This window comes from Ranitomeya imitator, chromosome 1 (assembly GCF_032444005.1).
Source record: "Ranitomeya imitator isolate aRanImi1 chromosome 1, aRanImi1.pri, whole genome shotgun sequence".
Lineage (NCBI taxonomy): Eukaryota > Metazoa > Chordata > Amphibia > Anura > Dendrobatidae > Ranitomeya > Ranitomeya imitator.
This window is the reverse complement of record NC_091282.1, coordinates 806,093,838-806,107,553: the sequence shown is the minus strand read 5'-3', so window position 1 is coordinate 806,107,553 and position 13,716 is coordinate 806,093,838.

Below are 13,716 nucleotides of genomic sequence, written 5' to 3'. Positions count from 1 at the left end.
GCCATGTACAGAGTGGTGTTAGCTCCCATACAGGTCACATCCAACCTTGTGATGTGAATGTCAGGGAGGTGTAATACTGGTGGCGCCTGCCATGTACAGAGTGGTGTTAGCTCCCATACAGGTCACATCCAACCTTGTGATGTGAATGTCAGGGAGGTGTAATACAGGTGGCGCCTGCCATGTACAGAGTGGTGTTAGCTCCCATACAGGTCACATCCAACCTTGTGATGTGAATGTCAGGGAGGTGTAATACAGGTGGCGCCTGCCATGTACAGAGTGGTGTTGGCTCCCGTACAGGTCACATCCAACCTTGTGATGTGAATGTCAGGGAGGTGTAATACAGGTGGCGCCTGCAATGTACAGAGTGGTGTTAGCTCCCATACAGGTCACATCCAACCTTGTGATGTGAATGTCAGGGAGGTGTAATACAGGTGGCGCCTGCCATGCCATGTACAGAGTGGTGTTAGCTCCCATACAGGTCACATCCAACCTTGTGATGTGAATGTCAGGGAGGTGTAATACAGGTGGCGCCTGCCATGTACAGAGTGGTGTTAGCTCCCATACAGGTCACATCCAACCTTGTGATGTGAATGTCAGGGAGGTGTAATACAGGTGGCGCCTGCCATGTACAGAGTGGTGTTAGCTCCCGTACAGATCACATCCAACCTTGTGATGTGAATGTCAGGGAGGTGTAATACAGGTGGCGCCTGCCATGCCATGTACAGAGTGGTGTTAGCTCCCATACAGGTCACATCCAACCTTGTGATGTGAATGTCAGGGAGGTGTAATACAGGTGGCGCCTGCCATGTACAGAGTGGTGTTAGCTCCCATACAGGTCACATCCAACCTTGTGATGTGAATGTCAGGGAGGTGTAATACAGGTGGCGCCTGCCATGTACAGAGTGGTGTTAGCTCCCGTACAGGTCACATCCAACCTTGTGATGTGAATGTCAGGGAGGTGTAATACAAGTGGCGCCTGCCATGTACAGAGTGGTGTTAGCTCCCATACAGATCACATCCAACCTTGTGATGTGAATGTCAGGGAGGAATTTTATTGATTAATTCACCAGTGTCATAGGGACTGTATCTCACAGAATTGCAGCCATCAGAAAGTGATGAGTGAAATCAAATCATAAAAATGTTAATTTTGATAGAATTGTGGTCTGCTTTACTCCTTTCCGGACAAGACCTCATTGTAGCGATGCTGGGGCCCCCACGTGCCTCCACGTGTACAAGACCAGCAGTATAGAGCGTTTCCTCTCTTGAACCCTACGTGAATGCTAGGGAACAGAAGCACTATCAATCTCCTAGCATTTGTTTTCTAGTTCCATCTCATTTCTTCAATGAAATGAGCATTAAGAAATATCGAATGCCTTCTAAATGGTATAAAGTCATTGTGTTTCATTGTTAGTACAGAATAACGTTTTGTCAATAAACGATCAACACTAGTTGTTGGCTTCATCTGTCTGTTTTTAGTGCCGAGAAACATGGAGCCAGAGTGAAAAGTTCACACTTAGGTGAGCGAACATTACATTTGTGGTAGTTTGGAGAGAGTTTTATGCTTTGGATGTTTTCTTTTTTTTATTGCTATATTTGATACAAGTTTTATCCACAAAGAACTATCTGCATCCTTCATATTTAGTACATGGAGAAACTACTAGACTCTTTGCTACTTCTTGATAAGGCCGCGGAGCTAACTCAATCCTAGGAACAAGTCTGAAAAGTGGAAATGGCCTACCTGCCAGCCTGCCCAGTTCATGTGTGTGAATTTTTCCATAAATTGAAACCCATTTGTCAATTGGAACTATATTAATACCGTACGGTGAGGCTCTTCTGACCCTAGCACATTCGTAGCCTTCGCGGCTTCACGTCTGAGGTTCCTCCTAGATGGTTTGGTGCGTTGTATAATACATTAACTGGCCAAGATAAGAGATTATGGAACCATGCTAGGTTCTAATTCTATATAGGAAGATATATATTATTTTAACCCTGCTGTTCTGTTGGTCAAAAATGACCGACCTTGAACTACAATATTCTTTAAAATATTCAAGATGCGGCTCTGAAACCCGTGGCCGACCGACCCATCCTCATTTAAGTCAATCAACCACAAGTTTCAGAACCGCATCTTGAACACCCCAAAAAATACCAAAGTTCAAAATAGGTCTCCCCAGACCGAACAGAACAGCAGGGTTAACCTACGTTTGGAGACATCACTGTTAACGGTTCCTCTCGCAATTTGTAAAGTATATTTTCTACAACACTGTTTCAAAGGAAATTTGCCTGGACATGTGCTGCTTTAGCATTTTGCATTTCATGGTTTTTTTTTTTTTTTTTGTTTTTTTTTTTTTTGGGGGGGGGAGGGGCTGTTCGGGTGATATGGGTTAAAATTAAGACTGTTGTATATGCTTACATTTGGAAAATGAGCGATATTCTCATAACTGAAGTACGCCTAAATATAAAACTGTGATTTGATAGAAAACTGCAAATCTCTTATGGCATGACTGGTGAAAGGAGAAAGCTGCTTTATATAGATTTGTACATAATTGAGTACAAAAAAATATTGTATGCTGTGTGCATGAAAAACATGCATAGGCACCAGATCCGAGTGTCGGCGATATTATGTGCTGCAAGTGCATGCCAATAGAATTCCTGTCCCATTATTTGTGGAATATGTATTAGTCACAGTTTTAAGTATGTATTGCCATTCCTTTTTTTGCGCTCACTGTGTGCCTGGATTTACCAGAGCACTGTGTAATATGTCCTTTGTAAACTAGATCACGGATTTATTATTACTCTATTGAATCTGGTTAACATCAGTATGCAATCTGCTTTTTACCACACCATTTGAGATGTCTTAAACATGCTAATTTGCAAAGCTGTATAAAAATATATTTCTTTAAGAGACTATTAAAAAAAAAAAAGAAAAATTGTCTCAAACCAGCATGGTACAAAATATCCAATTGTACAATGAAAAATACAAAAAAGGTCTGAATAAATATTCTACTATTGAATGTGGCTGTATGAGTGAAAATATTTCCTTTTGGCAATGAGCCTGTCACTGTGAGTCTGAAATGATAGGTATCTTGTTTTTAATGTATGTTTAAAGGAAAACTAAAGTGCTCGTGTTGTTTAATGTATTTTAGTTGGTTATTATTTCTGTTGAGTAGGCTAGGCATGGATGCATATGCATTTTCTATGCTAGCACGGCTACATAAATATCTATGTATTATAAATCATTTTTACCTTTTTTAAAAAGATCATTGTGTGCAATTTATATCCTGCAAAGCAAACACTGTTATGTCCTATTCATTGTGTTTCTTTTTTTTTTTTTAATTTATTTTGTTATATATATTTTTTTCTCTTTATGGGAATGAAAAATTGGAAGGGGCTATTTGTTTTTACTGTGGTGTTATTGCCTGGTTTGTAGGCTTCACAAATTAAACAAAATATATACAAAGGAAAGTCTGAATCATTATTATAGCGTTTGGTTGCAAAAGTTTATAGGGATTCAGGCCAAACGATTGTCTAGAAATATCTAGAAACTGGTGACTCTATATGAACAGCATTTCATCTCATCATCAAGAATATGTTTCGATGGTCAGTATTCGCTGCGGATTGGACGCTGCGTACAGACTGGGCTCAGTCTTTGCAAGATAAATATCACTCGTCCTATGTATAGGATGCTGTGATTCCGCATGGTTCAGTGAACACATGCGGAATCACCGTGCGTACAAAAGCCGGCAGCGCTTTGGACAGAACTGTGTCCAGAGCGCTGCCAATCTGGACCATGGAAACATACCATAACTTTGTAGGAAAATATTTCAAATTGAGAGTTCTCAGTGGTTGATACCTTTTAATGCCTAACTGAAAAGATGGTAAAAAATTGCAAACTTTCGAGACTACCCAGTCTGTTCATCAGGCATAGACTAATATAAAATCTGAAGAATCACATATTTATGCACAACACTGCACTTCTGTGAAATAATGCAGTAGATAAGACAAGTTATGTGAAGCAGAACTATCTTTATGGGAGAGTGATAAACAGTTGTGGCCATAAATATTGGAACAGTTCAAAGATAAGGAGTGTGAATGTTTTATTGTCCTGAGATTGAGGTCTGGTTCTGTGTTGTGATGCCCCCACAAGGTCTGAGGAGCAAATTCCTTAATTGATGTAAAAAGACAAATCCATGCGACACATTCATTCCTGCACTGAGTGTCAAAGGATGTCAATACGTTTATACTCCTAGACTCCTCTGTCTCTCTGAAATAGGCAATCCCCACATGTATTCAAGCTGCCTAGCAGCCGCAAATCATGCAGCTGCGTCAACATAAACTAAATCACCGAGCACGCCGAAATACTCAGAGACCACCTGAGCATGCTCGGAGAAATCTGAGTAACGAGCATACTCGCTCATCACTGTTAATAACATTTCCCACGTTTATTTTACATCAGCACAATTTTGGAAACATAATTTTTTTTGTTAGGATGTTATAAGGGTTAAAGGTTGACCAGCGATTTCTAATTTTTCCAGCAAAATTTACTAAACTATTTTTTTTAGGTACCACATCACATTTGAAGTGACTTTGAGGGGTCGGTATGACAGAAAGTATCCAAAAAAGTGAGACCTTTCTAAAAACTGCACCCATCAAGGTGCTCAAAACCATATTTATTCAAAAAGTTTGTGAGAACTAAAGCAATTTAGAAGGAAAAAATTTACATTTCACTTTTTTCACCAAAAATTTACTGTAGACCCAAACGTTTCTATTTTCAGAAGGCTATCAGCAGACAATAGGCCACAAAATTTGTTGTGAAATTTCTTCTGAGTACACTAATACTCCATATGTGGAGGAAATCCACTGTTTGGGCACAAACTTTTGAAAAAAAAACCTAACACAACCTCAACCCTAACCGCAAAAATTGGAAAAAATAAAAAAAAATTATTTTATTATTTTTATCTAACTAAAGGGGGGTTTGATTTACTATTTTTTTTATTTTGATTATTGTGATATGGTCTATCACAGTGATCAAAATGATCAAATAGGAAAAATATCCTATTGTTGCCGGGTAGTGGCCGGCAGATCTCAGCGGGTGCACTACAAAAGCGCCTACCATTTTCTTCTTGGAAGATGACGTGTAGGGCCGGGGATGGAGCAGGAGGTTCCAGGGATGGTGGCGGTACCAGGGATGCTTGGGGGGACCCTATTTCTCCTCTGATATGCTGGATCATTTCAGAGGAGAAACTAATTGAAAATTGGACTCTTTTGTGATCGTCGTTATTCGGTGAATAATGGTGATCATGTGACGGGACAGTAAAACCAGCCCTGATCATGTTCTCGTGGGACTCTGCTAGCAGAGACCCCAGAGATTTTACAATGCTGTTGGGTGCTCTACCCTTATGTTTCAGTGCTGTTAAAAGGCGGTGCTGAGGAATAAATGCCGCAGTTAAGAGGCGTATTGGCGGTCGTTTAGGGGTTAAAACATCAACTCATGGCGAGATGTACGTACTTTTGAATGACTTGATTCATTTTTTTCATGTGGCTCATTGGAAAGCAGGAGAAAAAATTCAAGTGCATTGAAATTGCCAAAAATTCCACAACTGTGCGATTGCGCAAGTGTTTGGGTTTTTTATTTACCATGTTCACTGAATAGCAATGATTCTCCAGGTCAGTATAATTAAAAAGATACCAAATATGTATTTTTTTTTAAACAGGTGGAAAAATTGGAAATGTGTAAAAAAATTAAAATAAATAAATTGTCACGACTCACGACTGTTGTCAGGTGTACCGGGACCAGGGCTCCGTCCCTGTCCTTAACGCTAGGGATGCCCTAGCTTGCCCTGTTCCCCAGATTACTTCTGATGGTGAAGACGCTGAGGCCACATGCCTTGCCTTAGCTCCTGAATCTGCCCTCAGTCTGTACTTTTTCTTCACCAAGGAAAGAGGGGAGTAGTAGTGTACTGTAATACACCAACCAGACTAACAAGGTAATACAAACAGGAATAAAGTAAAATACCATTCATATAAATATACTCACACAAACAGAGGAATACACCAAGGAATGGAAGATGGGGTAAAACCAAAGTAGGAGAAGGGGATTAGCACACACCCAAACCTAGCAACAGTCACCGCTAAATCCACCAAACACCTCACAACCAACAACCCCAGCCAAGCAGCATAAGCTACAGTGGGTACATAAAGAATTCATACCCCTTTAAATTTTTCACTTTGTTTCATTGCAGCAATTTGGTAAATTCAAAAAAGTTCATTTTTTTCTCATTAATGGACACTCTGCACCCCATCTTCACTGGAAAAAAAAACTGCAGTAATTTTTGCGAATTAATTAAAAAAGAAAAACTGAAATATTACGTGATCATTAAGTATTCAGACCCTTTGCTCAGTATTGAGTAGAAGCACCTTTTGAGCTAGCACAGCCATGAGTCGTCTTGGGAATGATGCAACAAGTTTTTCACACATGGATTTGGGGATCCTCTGCCATTCTTCCTTGCAGATCCTCTCCAATTCCGTCAGGTTGGATGGTGGACGTTAGTGGACATCCATTTTCAGGTCTCTCCAGAGATGCTTAATTGGGTTTAGATCAGGGCTCTGGCTGGGCCAGTCAAGAATGGTCACAGAGTTGTTCTGATGCCACTCCTTTGTTATTTTAGCTGTGTGCTTAGGGTCATTGTCTTGTTGGAAGGTGAACCTTCGGCCAATCTGAGGTCCAGAGCACTCTGGAAGAGGTTTTCATCCAGGATATCTCTGTACTTGGCCGCATTCATGTTTCCTTCAATAACAACCAGTCGCCCTGTCCCTGCAGCTGAAAAACACCCTTATAGCATGATGCTGTCACGACCATGTTTCACTGTTGGGATTGCATTGGGCAGGTGATGAGCAGTGTCTGGTTTTCTCCACACATACCACTTAGAATTATCAAAAAGGTCTGTCTTCATCTCATCAGACAAGAGAATCTTATTTCTCATAGTCTGGGAGTCCTTCATGTGTTTTTTTTTTAGCAAACACTATGCCGGCTTTCATATGTCTTGCAGTGAAGAGAGGCTTCCGTTGGGCCACTGCCATAGAGGCCTGATTGGTGGAGGGCTGCAGTGATAGTTGACTTTGTAGAACTTTCATCTTTCTACTGCATCTCTGGAGCTCAGCCACAGTGATCTTGGGGTTTTCCTTTACCTCTCTCATCAAGGCTCTTCTCCCACGATTGCTCAGTTTGGCTGGACAGCCAGGTCTAGGAAGACTTCTGGTGGTCCCAAACTTCTTCCATTTAAGGATTATGGAGGCCACTCTGCTCTTGGAAACCTTGAGTACTGCAGAAATTCTGTTGTCACCTTTGCCAGATCTGTGCCTTGCCACAATTCTGCCTCTGAGCTCCTTGGCCAGTTCCTTTGATCTCATAATTCTCATTTGGTCTAATGTGCACTGTGAGCTGTGTGGTCTTATATAGACAGGTGTGCGCCTTTACAAATCAAGTCCTATCAGTTTAATTAAACACAGCTGGACTCCAATGAAGGAGTAGAACCATCTCAAGGAGGATCACAAGCAAATGGACAGCATGTGACTTAAATGTGAGTGTCTGTGTAAAGGGTCTGAATACTTATGACCGTGTGCTATTTCAGTTTTTCTTTTTCAATAAATTTGCATAATAACTACATTTCTGTTTTTTTCAGTCAAGATGGGGTGCAGAGTGTAGATTAACGAGAAAAAAATGAACTTTTTTGAATTTACCAAATGGCTGCAATGAAACAAAGAGTGAAAAATTTAAAGGGGTCTGAATACTTTCCATACCAACTATATATCAGCACTTTATAGGCTACATAGAGCAATAAGCAAAACAATAAAATCTGCATGCAAGTCTCTACTATGCCCTCATCAGGAGTCTCTTAGGGCATCTTATATTTAACAGAAACCAGGAATTAGTGAACCATCCGCCTATAGTCAGTGAGGCAGATACGTCATTAGGCACATCTTTTCCCCAAACTTAGATTGAGTCCTGGTTTCTTTGTGTATGCAGTGTGGTGTTCATACCTTCTGTGGCTCCAGAGGTAAGGCCAAGTGCAGCATAGTCCTTGTAGATACCGGGCTGTGTGTACAGATCCAAAAGTCCTTTTGTTTTTCTCCTTCCATGTCCTTTATAAGAAAAGTATGAAGTCAAATAAGTTTGTTGTCCCAGTCCATATTTAAAAATGTATCTAGTGTCTTTGTATAGTGCAATAATCCTGCTACTCCCCGCAAGGATATTAGTAGTGTTGAGCTACCCCCCTAGTGTTCGAGTTCGGTTCGTCGAATTGGGGAACGTTCGACAAACACCGTCGAACCCCATTGAAACCAATGGCAGGCAAACACAAACATACACATAGAAAACACCTTAAAGGGAACCTGTCACCCCGTTTTTTCAGATTGAGATATAAATACTGTTAAATAGGGCCTGCGCTGTGCGTTACTATAGTGTATGTAGTGTACCCTGATTCCCCACCTATGCTGAGAAATACATTACCAAAGTCGCCGTTTTCGCCTGTCAATCAGGCTGGTCAGGTCAGGTGGGCGTGGTGACATCGCTCTTTTCTTCCCCAGCTTTCCGTTGGTGGCGTAGTGGTGTGCGCATGTCGCAGTGACGAATCCACTGCGCGCACGTGAAGAAGCAGCGCGCGATCTGCGCTATTACCCCCTGTCATCGGTGGGGGCGGCCATCTTCCTGGGGCCGCGTGTGTGCGCAGATGGAGTGCTCTGCTGCACGGGGCTTCAGGAAAATGGCCGCGGGATGCCGCGCGTGCGCAGAAGAGATCGCGGCGGCCATTTTCCCAAAGCCGAGTTTGCCGGAAAGCTGGGGAAGAAAAGAGCGATGTCACCACGCCCACCTGACCTGACCAGCCTGATTGACAGGCGAAAACGGCGACTTTGGTAATGTATTTCTCAGCATAGGTGGGGAGTCAGGGTACACTACATACACTATAGTAACGCACAGCGCAGGCCCTATTTAACAGTATTTATATCTCAATCTGAAAAAACGGGGTGACAGGTTCCCTTTAAAAGGGGTTAAAAAGCTGACAAACTGCTCAGAAGACACAAACACATGGAAAAGTCACAAGTACATATAGTCATCCGAAAAGAAGTGGAGGAGTAAAAGGAGGAGGAGACACATGTCATGCCCTTCTAAAATCAAGAAAGGCTGGAATAAAAATCTAAAATCAGCCTACCAACACTCAGACGTCGTGACACAAAAATAAATATAGGTAGAATGGCGGGTCCATTTAGAACACTTTCCTTAGAAGACGTAGTGGTATCCCCATTGGGAGTCATGCCAAAAAAGGAACCCAATACATTCAGCCTAATCCACCATTTGTCATATCCAAGGGGCAGGTCAGTAAACGACAACATCGACGCGGAACCAAGTACAGTACTATATACTGTACCTCCCTTGACTAGGCAATCATGCGGGTCAAGAAGTTATGAAGGGGCACCCTAATGGCCAAAACAGACATTGAGGGGGCGTTCCGGTTACTACCTGTGCCTCCGAATAGTGTGCGCCTATTGGGCTGCTTCTGTGAAGGATCATACTACATAGATCGCTGTTTGCTCATGGGGTGCTCCATATCCTGCTCACTATTTGAGGCGTTTAGTTGCTTCCTCGAATGGGTCGTCATGGATGTTTCTAAGGGGGCACATATTATCCATTACCTCGACGACTTCTTATGCCTGGGCCCAAAATATTCGCCACAGTGTGAATACATGCCGTAGTCCACCTGTGAGAAGGAGAGAGCTGGATGGATAGCCGACACCCCAGAGCCGAGGGGTTAGATTGAGAAAGGAAGAAGGCGGTGTAGCTTGCTTCATGGGTTGGGTACTCTGCTGAGTAGCAGAAACTGCTACTAGGCCCAAAAGGATTTCCCGGGCTAGATGCAGTTAAAAATTAGTAATTAGATAAGCAGGCGGTGTAGCTTGCTTCATGGGTAAGCTACTCTGCTGATTAGCAGAAAATGCAACTAGGCCCAAATGGATTTCCTGGGCTAGATGCAGTTAAAAATTAGTAATTAGATAAACAGGAGGTGTGATGAGGGAACAGCCGCCATCTTGGACGGGCATACTAACAGATTGGCGTGACTCCATTTTGTCTCCTGGTCACAGATCTGCAGCGAGGAGTGCTCCTGGCCCCCACCTATTATAATGAATAAAGTTCCTATTAGTATGCTAACGGGCTGAGCTCAGTGTAAACTGTAGAAGGTGCTTCAAAGCTCAATGAGGAAACCACGCCAGCAGGGGGCTTGGAAATGCTTGGGGGCTTAATTAAAACATGCATGCCAAGTGGCCACTGGATACACATCTATTATGGCAGCCCAGTCGAACCGTCTCCAACATGGAATTGTGAATTATGGACGCATCGTCCGAGGTACAGGCTCATAAAAAATATTCTCCTTGCCCTAAAGAAATTGTGCATCCAACAGTGCGACTCCCGTGGCGGTGGGGGGCCTGAAACCCGAGATATAGAGATCAGCCTCCCACAGGGACCAAATGGTTCCAGGTTTGATCCCAGTACGACCGGCAGAACAAACCACAGGCGCTGGTACTGCCCGTGTGCTGATCCGATCATCCTGAGGGAAGTTATCCCATTTATTAGAAATTGGAATAAATCTTGCAGGGAGGCAGAGGGGGTGGAGATTGCTAAGCCCACCCAGCTGCAGGCAGGGGGGCTCAGCCAGGTTTAAGAAGAAGCTGAGGTCACTGGGAGAGTCTCACTCCACAGAAGAAGATGATGATGATATCTTAAGGAACAGGGTATGCCAGCCAGAGGGGAGCAAGCACACGCTTTCTGGGGGCTGCCCGGTAACTAAGTTTGGACCTGCGGAATGCTGCGCGCCCCTGGCTTCCACAAGCGACCTTCAGCCTGGTAAATCGACCTCCAGCTTTATACCTTTAAGCCTTGTATTATTATTGTTATATTGTACTCTGACTGTAACTCTTGATATATTGTATTTGTATATTTTTTGTAATTATCTAGTGCGCCCTTAAGGCAATTAAATCATAAATTAATTTTGGGCTGATCCTTTTACTCTGATTGCGAATCTTAGAATACCCAGTGTGGGTAACAGGGCAGTCTCCCCGGCGGCCATTTGCTCTAGGTGCAGTTCCTTTACTGACCTGAGAGCCAAAGGGGGCGCTGGAGAGCTGGGCCTGGGTAGTGACGTCACGGATTGGTGACGTGGGAGGAAGGGGTAATCCTTCACAGTGGTGGCAGCGTACGTGGGATCAGAGTAATAGTGTGCGTGGGACCCCTACTCCCAGACACTAAAGACTACCAGTGGTAACTTTCACTGCTGGGGTCTTAAGGTCAGCCCAGCACTAGACGGTCAGAGTGTAGATATAATAAGTTGTGTGCAAGGTCAGGGTTACAGCTGTGTCAGTAACCAGAGGTTCTAAAGATGGCGGATGGCACCAGGAGTGCAGTGAGGGCGCAGGCCAGTGCTATGGCCTATGAGGAGGTGGTGGTGAACGGTACTGTTCCAGGCGAGGGGGAGCTCAGCCCAGACTCCCCAAGGAGCCAGCCACCCGTGCTTAGTCCGGCAAGGGACTACCCACCACCTACCCGCCCCAGCCTGTCCACATCAGCGGCCCTTGGTTCAGCGGCAGTGGCACGTCTCGAGGCGGGTAATGAAGATGCCTATATGAGACTCATGGCAGCTGCAGAGAAAGCAGCGGAGGCCGAGCGTGCAGAACGCCGTGAAGCAGAGGAGCGGGAGAGGGCAGAACGCCGTGAGGCAGCGGAGCGGGCAGAGATCTGCTGAGCAGGCAGCGGAGCAAGCAGCGGCAGAGAGAGCAGCAGAGCGCCAGCACCGACTGGAGATGGCTCAACGCGGGCTCCCGCTGGACGCCCCAGCACCACCAGAGTCCAGGGCTTCCAAAGTCCGGGCCGAGGACTTCCCTCTGCTTGAGAAGGATGGAGACCTGGATTCCTTCTTGCTGGCCTTTGAAAGGACCTGCCTTCAACACCATCTGGCCCCGGATCAGTGGGCAAGATACCTGACCCCCCGTTTGAGGGGTAAGTCCCTGGAAGTTTTGGGGGACTTACCTGCCGGGGCGGAGCAGGACTACAGCAGCATCAAGCGGGCGCTGATCCAGCACTACAACCTCACCCCAGAGTCCTACCGCAAGAAGTTCCGGAGCCTGCAGTAGGGCCCAAAGGACACCTGGACCGACCACATGCGGACGTTGCTGAGCGCTGCAGAGCACTGGATCTCGGGTCTAGCGCTCACCACCTGCCAGGAGGTCCAGGAACTGTTCGTCACGGAGCAGTTCTTGTGGAACTGCCCAGAGGACCTCCAGCAGTTCCTCCGTGACCGGAAACCGAAGGGGGCTTCTGCTACAGCCGCCCTGGCAGACGAGTATGCCAATAACAGGGCGCCTGAGCCGAAGAAGCCTGCCAGCAGCACCTGGAGAGGGGGTAAGCCCAATCCTGCCCCTGTTCCCCCAGCCCCCAGAGTGCAAGGGGTGTACCCCCCTGCTGCCCTCTCCAGGCCAGGCGCAGAACCCAGACGTCATCACTGCAACCAGCTGGGACACTTCAAGACTGCATGTCCCCAGCGTCTTAAGGCCCCCTCCCTGTCCCCAAAACCGTCCACTGTTTTATGTGTGGGAGGGAGTGGTGGGAGGTCCCTGGACAATTACCAACCCGTCACTATCGGCCGCTCAGCGGTCATGGGACTGCGGGACACAGGCGCTGAACGAACCCTGGTACGTCCTGAGGTGGTGTCCCCTCAAGACTTGGTACCGGGGAAAACCCTTTCCGTCTCCGGAATTGGAGGCGTGGAACCGGCGCTGCCTGTCGCAAAGGTGTTTTTGGACTGGGGTGCCGGGAGGGGAATGCGGGAGGTGGGAGTAACGTCAAATATTCCTGCTAATGTATTACTTGGGACCGATTTGGTCTACTGTGAATGTTGATGTGTTGAATGTGCCTCCAACAGTGGGGGAGGGAGTGAAACCTGAGGGTACTCCATGCACTGACACCACACACACGGGGCTCACGGGGAGGACAGGTGAGGAGACTGTAGGGGAGAGCTCAGAGGTGGAGGGAGGGGCTGCTATGGGCAGTGTAGGGCCCCTAAGTGAATCCAGCCTGCTGAGTCTAGGGCCCCTGCGGGAAGAGGAACAGGCCATGGGGGGAGGAGGCATCCCAGAAGAGGAGCCACCAGGTAAGACCTCAGGGCAGGAGTTCCTCACACCTGGGATGTCAGGAGGGCAGGGAAATCTGCCTGACCCGGCGACTTGTTAAGGAGCCGGGGGGAAGCAGGCGCTACCCGTGGGCACAGCGGTCGTGGCCGCTGTCACCCGGAATGGGAGCACCGGAGCCCAAGGAGCCTTGCAGAGGTCCGACGGCTTCCACCTCTCTGACCAAGTGGCTGCCGAGTCAGACAGCGGCCAGGAGACAGATCCCGGGGAGCTGACAGCGGATGTGGCGGTGTCGTCCATTCTCGCCACATCGAGTCAGGGATTTCAGGCAGCGTTGGAAGCCGACGCTAGCCTGAAAGCTCTCAAGGAGCAGGCGGCACAGCCTCCTGGGGAGTCAGACCGCGAGCGGGTGGTCTGGGACCAGGGACGGCTGTACCGGGTATCGGTCCAGCAGGGTTCACTGGAGGCGTGGCCCAGGGACCGACAGTTAGTGGTACCCTATCCGTTCAGGGCGGAATTATTGCGGATAGCCCACAAGATTCTCAT